Below are 12,472 nucleotides of genomic sequence, written 5' to 3' on the forward strand. Positions count from 1 at the left end.
CAGCAAGGCAACATGCCATAAAAAAAGTGGTTGTGAGGCCCTTCTGCTTTAGTTACTTAGCATCCAATCTGATATTCCAATTTTTCACCAGGTTCTGGAATGTGTGTTGGCCTCTCTTCTGCACAGGTTCCTAGATGAAATGAATTTTATGAAAAGATTTTCCTGTCTGGCTTCATTCTGACTTGGTTATGAGGTAGTGATGGCTTTGGTTGCCTTGGTGGAGCAAGTAGGAGGAATGTGCCCTTATTGTTTCTGCTGGACTTTTTAGTGGGTTTGAATATCATTGACCATGGTATCCTTGTTCACCTCTCAGGGATGGGAGATGAAGAAATAGTTTTGCAGTGGCTTCATTCCTTCTTCAAAGGAAGTATTTAAAAGGTTTTGCTGGGGGATTCCTGTTGGACAAATTGGCCATTGATCTTTAATATTCTTTGCAGCTTTTTCTTATTCTTCATGGTATTTAATATCTACTTAGAACAGCTTGGATGTACAGTCTAGAGATTTGGGGTTTGGTATCACCAATATTGTGATAACACCTGTGACAGTTTGTGTCATCCAGGTTGCTCACACAGATTTTATCCCTGGGATCCTGTCACCCACCTTGCCCCATTATTTTAACACCCCCACTCCCCAGCTAACAATGTAGGGGCTCTAAGGTGCCTCAGTTATGAAGCAGTGGATGTATTCTTTTGGGTTCATGTGTGTATGTATGTGATCAATATACTTACAGGCCATATTCTCCCATATAAGTCTCCCTAGGCTTTGAATTCTACAGAAAAGGCCCTTCTCTATGTCCCACCAATTCAGAGATACACCTGGAAGACAGGAAGATGCCAGCCACAGACGCTGGTGAAACGTCAGGAAGAAAATCTTGTAGAACATGCCCACATAGCCCGAAAAACCCACAAAAATCTCCTTCTCAGCCACTGAGAGATGATGGTTCCTTCTTCCAAAAGATGTCAATTCCACTTCTTGCTGTCACTTTACTTTTCAAACGGGCCTTGGTTTTACAATCTGAGGTTTTAAAACTAATGCACTAGACTTTGGAAAATTTTACAATTTTTAAAATCACTGTGTTATTTAATTTTTTTAAAAAATTGCTGCTTTGCTAGTATAATTAATTTAATCTGCATTCTGTAGTGTATATTTTATTGTGTTTTACTGGAACGTTTTGAAGTGTGTTGGAAGCTGCCTTGTATCCCAACTCTGGGAGAAAGGCAATATACAGTATAAATCAGATAAATAAATGAACACATTTCCTTGCAGTGGATCTAAAATCCCTTCCCAAAACCTTTTCAGCAAACATTTTCTAAGCCACTATTTGTTTATATTTTCTTTCTTTAAAAAAAACCCTCTCCTACCAGATATTTTTTTCATATCACATACTCACTGCTCCTTCTTAAGTCCTAGCTTTTCCTCCCCTTGTTGTCCTGTTATTTTGGCTTCCGCTGTTAGCCCTCTGGGCCTAGAACATGTCATTTCTGTGCCTAGCATACCTTGGCTGCTAATATAGAGCACACAGCAGTAATTTCATTCCCTCAACGCTAGTACATTTCCCCCCTTTTATTTAATTCTGCATGACACCACACAATAACAAGCAAGATCTGTAAACTGCAAATACATCTGCCTAGCTGATTTTAGAATTCTACCAGAGCTTTGCTCTCAGTAATCCGTTGTGACAAGATATGTGCACATATTCAAACAAAGTAGATATCTCTGTAATCCCCCTCAGTCACTACTAAACTGTTACACTTTTTCTTCTATTTCTAATGGGGAGGGACATATTATTAGCCATCTTACGATGTCTAAATGTAACTCAGTCTTCCCTCTTTAGGGTCGATGCCTGTTAAACTCCAAATGCCTGTAATGTGTCTGTTACTCCTAAGGTGCCTGGTGAATAATTAATCATATTTCTTTTACAGACAAGGGTTCTTGCTTCAGATATTCCCAGGGCATTTCAGGATGGGTGCATGTGCACAAAGGGCTTGCATTTAAAAGTAGAATGGGGTGTCAGTCTTATTGTCAGCTTCAGCTATTAAGAGGTTTTTTTACCCCTGTCACACTGAGAGGAAGACTTTAACCTTCTGTCCATTAGCAGGCAAGATTTCAGAGAGTTACAGCTACTTTGGACAAAGTGATTTATTGAACCATCAAAATGGACGTTGGGCCCCAGTGGTATCCAGTTTTACCACAGCCGTGCTCAATAATCAAATTTCATTACATCAAGAGCTAGTCTAGGCAGTTAACAATATGGAAATTCTTCTTGAGGTAAAATAACCTACATTCCATTTTCCTCAATCAGGAAGAGTCAAAAGAGTTCAAGAAATATGATACTGAAGAGACAGGTGGGAGAAGTGTATATGTCACTGTGTCTGTATGCGTAGCAAGAAAGCAGATATTTATAAAGCAGAGAGAGAGAGAGAGAGAGAGAGAGAGAGAGGAAAGTAAGGAAATTAGATAGCTGTTATTGGGTTTTTTAAAATTACAGAACTAATGATGGAAACATTTCTACAATATGAGCAAAACTAGAACTGGTTCTTGCTCTGCAATGAGCATACAGTTTATCAGATGGACAATGAGGAGAGAAGAGAAAATAAATGAGTGAAATACAGATAGTTCCATCACAGTCACATGTATGGGTAGTACAATCGTATGTCTGTTTTCACTGTGCTTTAGGACTGATCCCTTAGCTGTTGCTCTGAATAGGGTTGAGGGGCAGAATGTGTTTAAACAAGGACATCATTTTGAGAATGAGAGGAATATCAACAGAGTTGATATTACTCACTTATATTTATTTTTCTGTTGATGCCCCTCTCTTTTCACATTGTTTGGAATAAGCCTCTTTGAAAATAGTAGGAGCTCTGATTTAACTTTCATAGGATTATGCATCAATCATCTGAAAACTGAGGATCCAGCCTAAATACAATATTTCATCAGGAAATCTAAGATTTATTTTGCAGCTATATGTATCTAAGTTCGTTCCCTTTTATCTTTCTTTCCCTTAAACCTTCTTCTGACCAAAATAGTAAAAAGATGGGGGGGGGGGGGGAGGAGAAGGGAGACAAAAAGAAGGAACTCTTGTATAGTTATCCTTTAAGATGTGTCACACTCACATTTTCTACTTAGAAAATTTAGTGCATGAATGGAGGGAAGCAAGTATGTTTCTCTTACAGGTGAGAGGCCTGGGAATAAAGCACAAAAGACCAAGGAGGCAATGTGACCTCAATTTTCCATATTTAATATCATAAATACAAAATCATAGACTTAGCTGGGATTGGTGGTGTTGATGTCAATGCCCACATTTTAAAAGGGATCTCCTAAGTGCTTAGACTAGTTTTCCCTAAATGGAGGCCCTTAAATGTATTGGATTACAAATCCTATTATCTCCAACCAACACTACTATTGGGCAGGTTAGTTGGGGTGTGGTGCCAACCAACACTACTATTGGGCAGGTTAGTTGGGGTGTGGTGCCAACCAACACTACTATTGGGCAGGTTAATTGGGGTGTGGTGGGGTAGGATAGGATAGAGGCCATAGTGAAACATATCTAGAGTTAGGATTTAAAAAGGTAAAGGTAGGGTGATATAAAGAAGAGGTGGGGAAAGTGTTGGACTTCTTTTGGCTCACAGGCCACCTAGATATGGTAAATGGTTTTGTTTCTTGTTTTTAAAAGATCCACCCCAACCATTTTTGCTTCAGAAGTCACCAGAAGCTATCTAGGGAATGCAGGGAACATTTCCACCATGTTTTGGGGGAACTTAGATCATTATAAGCCAAGAAAAGGACTTTTTCTAAAGTATGAAGTGATTTCTGAGTACCATGGGGTCCCAAAAACAAAGTATAGGGACAAAAATGCCCCCATACTTCCTAGATGGACCCTGGGTCATCCTGAACAACAATTAAAACATATTTCTTTGTGTGGGGAGGTGCACCCTACAAGGTCTCTTAGAGGGCTAATGTAGCCCCCTTGTCTTCCATTGTTATGGTCTTTATCATAGAATACTACATTAAATTACTGTTCTCACCAAAAGAATATCTCAGGAAATAATACTGTAAGTGAAACTGAGGATATCTCTTCTTTCATCTCCCTTTCAACTTGCTTCAGAATGTGCAGAATCTAATTGTTCTTTCTAGCAGCTTAGTGAATAATGGTTGAAGAGGATAGCTTGATTGTAACAAAGCTTTCCAAAATTCACAGCTGAAATTATCAGGCTTTCTATGTTTCGTACGGTATGTATGAGAAATCCAGAACTATTTTAAAAATTATAATAATATCTTTAGCTTGCATCTGGCTTTTGTCTACCTTTGAACCATGTTGACTTGAAATTAAACACTGATTCAGTTATTTAAGACTGTGCATCCATGATGAGGAAGGTTGTTTATGACTTTCAAAATCATCATCATGCAAACAATAAATCTGTTTCTTCAATCTGTTAAAAAAATTACAACAATAGCATCAATAATACATTTCCTAACTCTTCCCTAACACACAGACGTGCCCAGTTCATATATGGAATGCCAAAACGTCTTTCCAACATAGTTGGTTTGAAAACACTGAAAAATAGTTTTCAATACTTTCTCAAATTATTAGGAAATATGACATCAGATAGTTAGCCTCCTTGTGGGACTGTGGCAAAAAGGGGACTGGCGTTTGGCTGGATTTTGCCTAGACTTGCCCATCTCTTCCCAGTGCAGTGCCATCAAGCCCTTGGAAAGTCAATCGCCCTTTCTTTATCTGGGGTACAGAAAATGTAAGGCTCAACACCCTCCCCCTCTATGTTTACAGGGAGAGAGAAAAAATTACTGTATCCCTGGTATTCCTTGTCATAGATGTTTATCACACTATACCCTTAAAGTGCCACAATTCCAGTTTGACTCCTCTAGCTGCCTCCTGTTGCATTGTGGGATTTGCAGTTTTAAGGAGGGGTATTTAGAATTCTCAGGAAGAGAAGTTCTCTTCCTGAGAATTCTAAATACCCGTCCTTAAAACTGCCAATCCCAGAATGCAACAGGAGGCAGCTAGAGGAGTCAAACTGGAATTGTGGCACTTTAAGGGTATAGTGTGATAAACATCATAGAGATCTGTGGCCAGATCTTCCCGCTCAAGTAATAAAGCAAACTTTTAAGAAGTGAAATTCTTTAAGGGGAAAAAAAAAAAGGAATATTGCATGAGAAAAGGTAGCTAAAGGTATATCAAGCAAATTCAACTGGCAGCACAGTGGGAGGAAGTACATGCCACCCCAGAAGCCCTGCCCCCCAGAATTCCTGGCCCCACAAGTTCCACCCCTGGAAGCCCTGTCCCCCCCTCCCTGCCCCAGGTGACAACTGGTGCAGGGATGCCACTGAATGCAAGAGGGGGAAAAAACAACATGCTCAACAGGCCCATATGTAAAAACACAATATTCTCCAACTCCATATATTGCCATTCCCAGCCGTCCAATCCTTTTCAAAAGAACTGAAAACCTAACACATCTGAATAGGCAGCCCCTGGTTTCCTACAATGTTTTCCTGGAATTCCTTTTCTTGCTCAGACATGAAACAGTTAGCTACATGCTTACACCACAGGCCCCTCTTTCCTCTTTTCCCTGTCATCCATCCATCCATCTATCTATCTGCCTAATTTATACTCCATCTTTCTCTTAAACTGGACCCAAGATGGCTCACAAAAGATCCTTTAAAACAGTACAAATTTAAAAACAGAAAACATCACATCTGTATAGCAAGTTAAAAATACAAAATTAAAAACATACTAAGTTAAAAATATAGAGCCATTAAAAAACATGCAAAAGTAAACACTCCACTCAGAAGCCACCATGTAGGTGTCAGGGCCAATCGACCTCTCTCCCTTGTGCCTTTGCTGATATCTTCTGAGTTAATCCTCCCAATAGGCTGGTCCCAGAGGTCTTGCAGGATCATTGCAGGCAATCCCCAAATGCATCAGAAAAGCAAATTTTCATGGCAGATCTTGAACCACTTTGACATTAAAGATCTTGGATCCATTGAATAAACACAGCTTTCTCCTTGTTGGAGCTAAAGGGAAATATCAAGTAGCAAATTATCACTTTTGTAAATTTGTGATTATACAGTATTGAAAAACACACAAAAAAAGAAGAAAGAAAAAGAAAATCACCAAAAAGATACAGAAAATAAAGGGATATAATTGCATACTAGTTAAGTCCAAAAGTTTGGCTTTGCCATTGCTGAGTGATGTTCTGCCAAGGCACAAAAGTGGATCATGTTTCTGGCAGTCAAAGATTCAGTTCAAAGTCGGCATTCAAATATAGAGTTTGGAAGTAATTGAGATGTAGCTTCCGAGTCGTAATGTGCAGTTGCATGGATTGGAATAAAAATGTGTCTCGTGGCCCAGCTCTTTTTAGTGTGTATGTAATGTCTTAAGCTCTTACATATCAACACAATAGGCAGTAAAAGAGATAAATCTGTGGGTTTTCAGTATTTAGGCCCTTTGGTAATACCAGCCTTATTTCCTAGAATCTTTCCTCTCAATCTATTGACTTCAGCTCCTATTTTTTCCGAAGAACTCCTCCCCTCACTTCAGTTCCTTTCATCCCTTTATCTTTGTATAGCATATAGTGCTGTAAATTGGGCGCTTTAACACCTGACGTTTAAACCTCAGGTTGTATCATCTTGGTGATCGGAACTGATAGGCCTATTACAGATCCTGAAGAGTGGGGCCACAGATTCAGTTCAAGAAGTGATACCAGAAGCATGATTGGTTTGTCACCTCCTGGGAAATTGCCTGACAAGAAAATAAACGATCCCCATCTGATGCATTGGAACAGTTCTGTGTGTCCTTGAGACACAGCAACAATTATCACATGGGAAAATATAATAAGAAGGATCACTTCTATTCTGAGATTGCACCGCACTTACATTTGCCCCTCCACTCCCACAACAAGGCCTGACTTGGAGTTCATGGGCCCTCATGACACTCTCTGACCCGTAGTCAATCTATTTGCAAAGAATTCTGCATTCTTAACATCCTCATCAGTGATTACAGTTTCTCTCTGTCTTCACATTATCCTCAAGATACCTTCACCATGACTGGAAAGCATAAACATGTCATTAATGTGACAAAACACCACCCCCATTGATGTCAAATCCCTTCCTACTCAGCAAGTTTCCTCTGGCACAGACTGACTAAATGGAGCTGTTTATCTGAAGGTGTTCAGACCATGTGGGAGCAAAGGGAGGAAGGAAATGCCATGCCTCCCATGAACTCTCTGCTCTTATTATTTTCTCTTAATAAAAGCAAGACTACAATGAACATGGTGTATTGAAACGTGTCATTTACTTATCTTTCAAATAGTGTAGCTTCAAGTGCGTTTGCCTTTGGTTTTTAAATCATGACATTTCATCAAACCTATCTTTACATTTTTTGCAAGTGATTGCTCCCAGGATCTTCCCCTGGAGTGTGTCAATCCAGAAAACAATTCACTATTTCCTATGTGCATTTCTCTGATTTGTACAGAGACCCCTTGCATTGTGTAGAATTGGATATATATCTGTTATGTTTCATTTTCTTTCTGAAAATCCCTTCAGTTTACCTAGTTTATTGCAACCATTTCTAGGTGTAACACACACACACCCCACCGCACACATATGCACATTTGTAACAGGCTACATTTTTAATCACTCTGACTTTCTGGCTTTTTCTTTAGTTATTGAAAACTATTACTTGCCCCTAGTCTAGAGCACCCTCGCTTTTCTTTCAGTTCATTTTTCCTTGCCCCCTCTCTCCTCTTTTCCAATCTGCTTCTGACTGCAGTTCAAAGTGATAGCTTTGCCCATAGAGTCCTGGGATCTCAGTTATTTTTACTAGCAAAAATGTTAAAGCTTTTTTTTTCTGTTGGAAGATAAGTTGAAATAAAACAGGTTGTGTGCCAGCCCAAATGATCCATCTGTTACTCACTTTAAGTTAGATCCCATCACTGCAATTCTGTACTGTATATAGTCATGGGCTCATAGACCCTACTGAGTAGAACTGAATCTGTGCAAATAATTGTGCACCAAATCAAAACTTGAATATTTAATAGCTTTTTATTTTTGTATTAGCTCAGATAATTTAACAAGGGGTGTGAAAACACTCTTAATTTAGAACCTAAATTATCTTTAAATTTTAGATGACAGTATGGTATAGCTACAATTTAAGAGTGAAGCTTTATACAGTATATGTACGAGGAGTTTAATTGGAGGCTAATTGACTGTAATTCTTCAGGAGTTCTGTTGAGTCAGAATGCAGAAAAATATTGTAAAATTTAAACATACTAAATGAAGCATGCTTGTCAGGAGGGACGTATTCTCCAGCAAGAACTGATTTGCTGAGCATGCAAAGCTTTGAACCCAACAAGTCTGACTGTTTTATAGGATGGATTCTGATCTCATCAAGCTATTTTTTAAATCTAAAAACCTGTGCACAGTTCAGTATCATTAGGCACAGGAAAAATAATGTGATTACAATATTTTAATTAATACCATAACCCCAAGATTAGCTTAGGGGCTGTGGGACGCAACCATAGGACTGCTTTGCTAAAGCAGCAGATGTTGCTTTAAGTCTGGCTTTTTACCTTTCTTGGCTCACTGGTATAGCCCAAAGCCCAGGTTTGGTCCCTAACATAAATGCTTTCATCCAAGAACACCTACAGAACTAAATACAATGTTGTTTATTGTATTTTGTATTAAAATGTCCATCTTATTACTTCAAGAACAGTCATAGAAATGTGTCTTGAGGCTGTAGAACTGGGAATAGGTGTAACAGAGCTTTGACCTTTATCTCTTGCCATCTTTAGAATTCTAATAAAGAGGAAATAACACCCAAATCCCCTTAGGGGTTCAAAGAAAGGGAAAGAATTAAAGGACAAAAAAGTGGTTGATTGAGAAAGATACATGCAGGAGCCCTTTCATACTACACAATTACAGCACTGTGATCCCACCTTAACGTTCATCCTATGGAAAGAATGCTTTGTTTTCCAACAGTTCCATATCCTCCAACATTTCACAGGTGAAAACTGGGACACATGTGGCCAAGCCAACATCAGAGTATGGTCAAGATAGCAAAATAATATGGAAGAATATACAAGCTAGAAAATTCTGCAGCAATTTGCTTTTGCCTGAGCCTACTGGGAAAGGCATAATTCTACTGCTTCCTCTCTTCTCCTCCCTGCCAAGTTAATGGAATGCAAACTACCTTTTGAACTCAGTCTGGAGCAACTGACACAAGCAGAAGTCAAAGGGGAAAAGTGAGAGGAGGAGAAAAAAACTGGGAGATTGAAAAAGAAGGATGGCAAAAGATTAATCAGGGCTATCCTTGACAAACTGGGATCCTTGCAGAGTATGTGGTTCTGTCCTGTGGAAATTGCAGTTTAGGGAGAGGCATTTTGAATTTGCAGACAGCAAGCTCCTGAGGTTTATAGTTTGGTGAGGCACAGGAGGAAGCCCCCACTTCGCTCAGTTACAGCCCAGTTTATATAAAATATTCATTGACAATTCATTCTTAGGCAACCAAATTACAAATGACTAATCTTGTTTACAGATATAAAACCTTTGGAGTCTACTGATTACATGTAAATTTAACTAAGCATAACATATATTATGTGTTGTTGAACACCTGAAGGGAAAGGATAGGTGGATTGGCCTGTTTCATGCCAACAACTTGCTTTCCCAAGGTTCTAGGGCTTAGGGCAGTTTAGCATCTGATGGGTCCCTGTGTTACTGACCTACTGAACTAGCTTCGAGGCTGAAACAAAATGGTGCTTGGCTAATCTGTCACAATAAACCTACATGACTATCCTTAGTGCGGAAAAGAAATTTCAGCACCAGGGAGAGTCAAGTAGGTTTATTGGGATAGGTTAGGTTTCTACAAACATGTGGTTGTTGACATGAAATCTAAGCATAACAAACAAACAGACCCCAAGAAATGCAGAACAAACAGTGAACATCTGACCCAAATGATCTACTATTAACATAGCCAAGACAGGGCACATTTGCCCTTTCCTTCAAGGAAATCTAATTCTGTCTCTGACAATAATGAGAGGTTTTGTGGCTAAGCTAGGGGTCTGGTGTTCAGTTCCCAATACTCTTTGCAACTTGGCCTGTGACCTCGGGTGAGTCGATGCATTATTTTTCTGTGCCACTTTTTCCCAATGCAAAAAAAGAGAGAGGCTGTTATAGTTCTTTGCCTCTGGGGAGAGGCAAAAGAGTCCCCCATTTCTCAGATGGGGAAATGTTCTGTCTGGGAGTCAGCTCTAATCATTCATACATGAGTGGCTGGAAGAGACAGGCCACATCAGTAGAGGCAAGCTCTCTTTTCTTTCTGCCTTACCAAGAAATGTCATTCAAGACCTTCACAGGACTCCACAGCTCACTCACATTATCCTTTCTGAACTGTTGGCATAAATGACAGGGGGAAGAATCTGCCCTCAATTACAACTGTGCAACTTATTGATTTCACAAACAAGAGGAAAATTCAGCACAAGGACTTTGACCAGGAATAAAAGAGAGGGAGGGTGGGAGTGGGAGGAAAGAAAGAAAGATGTATTCACAGAACAGCTAATAGGCAGAACCCTAAGCCTACCATGGTTTCTGGATAATGAGTTGTCAGCTGTGATAGTAATACTGGGTCTGAAGTGGAATTATTGAGCTGATTGTGGGAAACCTCTTGTATCTACATTCTGCCAGAGTCCAAGTAACAAGCTGCAAACAAGGCAAAAGTCGAGGTAAGAGAAAAGAATAGTGGGGAAAAAGACTATTATCTCCCAGGAAGAGACACAGATTGAAGAACGGGAAGTCATTAATAGAAAAATAAATCTGCAGAAAGAATGTCAAGAAATAGGAGAGTTTTACTTTTTGATAAAAAAAACCCTTTTTTAGATATGTATGACTGATACACAAGGAAAATATAAGCACATTCACCTGCTAGTAGAAGTAACTCATCTCATCTGTCAGTGTCAGCACTGACAAGACTGTAACAACCTTTCAGGTTCTAACAGTTTTCCTACCAATGTTCACACACGCAGGATATGAAATATGCATATGCAGATTGTGCCATCCACAAGAGCTGGGGACTGTGAGCCTGCTTAGTGTTGTCAGCTTTTCTTCCCCTGCAGGTCTTCTGTGCATTTTAAGCGCAGAGGATTGAGCAGGTGAAGCTTCTCCTGGCATGCAGAACCCAGCCATGGTGGTAGCAATGCCTGTAAAAATTCTGCTTGCAATACTGCTGTAATATACACTTGTACTCTTGCCAGAAGACAAGTTGATAACACTAAGGGGGCTCATTCAAAAGGTGGAAACTCTTACACCAGTGAGATAAAGGTGATTTGTGGACACAAACAAATACTAAATGGCAGGAGTCATGCTTTAAGCCTACATAGAAAAGTTTAGGAGTTATCTGACTACTGTGGTCTTTTGTCTCTTCCACCTCTAGGATTCTATGATTTTCAAACAACTTTGTTCACCTTCTCACTAAATCACATTATGGAAATATGTGATGATTGAAATGTTTGCGTGAAAGACATTTTATGACTCTGTGCATGAAAGAGTGAAAGCAAAGGGTGAGTGAGTAGCAATTAATTGACCCAATTTCAGGGCAACCTATTGGGAGCACTTTCCATTTCCCATCTTTAGCTGAGCAGTGCTGTACATCACTCCCATATCTAAATTTTTATGTGGGAACACAGATTGGAGACATCATCTTTACAAGCTCCAAGAGGAAGGTTAAAAATGTTTCCTGTACATCTTAATCTATAACATTAAATGTCCTTGACCTGTAAAATCCATTTCCAAGCATGATCAAAAATTGTGGGACAAATATATGCAACAAAATGCACATGTACAGGGAATATTTATGGCCCCTAAGTTTGAGGATGAAAACACATTTCTATACTGTAAACCTAAACTGAATTTATTTGAAACATTTAATTTGATATGCAATATGCAGCTATGTCTTTTCATTTTTCTTACTCAAAAGTAAGCAAAGCAGACCAGGGTTTAGAGCGGATTGGTGGTGACTAGGGACTCTACACCTGCCCTATGATAATGTGCAAAGTTTTGAGCCAATGTGTCCTGGTTGGCTGGAGGAAAAAAGATGGGAATGCTTCATATTATCATAATGGCAGAAGATGGAGCTCCTCTTGGGTTGCCACCAAGCTGGGGCCCAAACCATCGCATGAATCTTCACCTATCTGTTTCAAAAGAGGAAAGCCCTGATCCTTAGCAAACTTTCATTCCGTACATATGAGGTGAAATACTTACATATTTGACCTCATATACATAACAATCATTTTGACAATGACAATCATTTCCATGTCAGTGAGGTGTGGAATTCACTCCAGGTTTTAATCTAAACTCTGTAGGAGATATCCAAGGTGTTGACTCCCTGCCCAGGTTCAGCTTCTAGGACAGCTCCATTGAGATAAGGTTCATGTGGGATTAATGAAATTGTTGCCAGTTCTGACAC

This window comes from Sceloporus occidentalis, unplaced genomic scaffold, assembly GCF_023333645.1.
Source record: "Sceloporus occidentalis isolate IW3139 unplaced genomic scaffold, rSceOcc1.0.p SCAF_6, whole genome shotgun sequence".
Taxonomy (NCBI): Eukaryota; Metazoa; Chordata; class Lepidosauria; order Squamata; family Phrynosomatidae; genus Sceloporus; species Sceloporus occidentalis.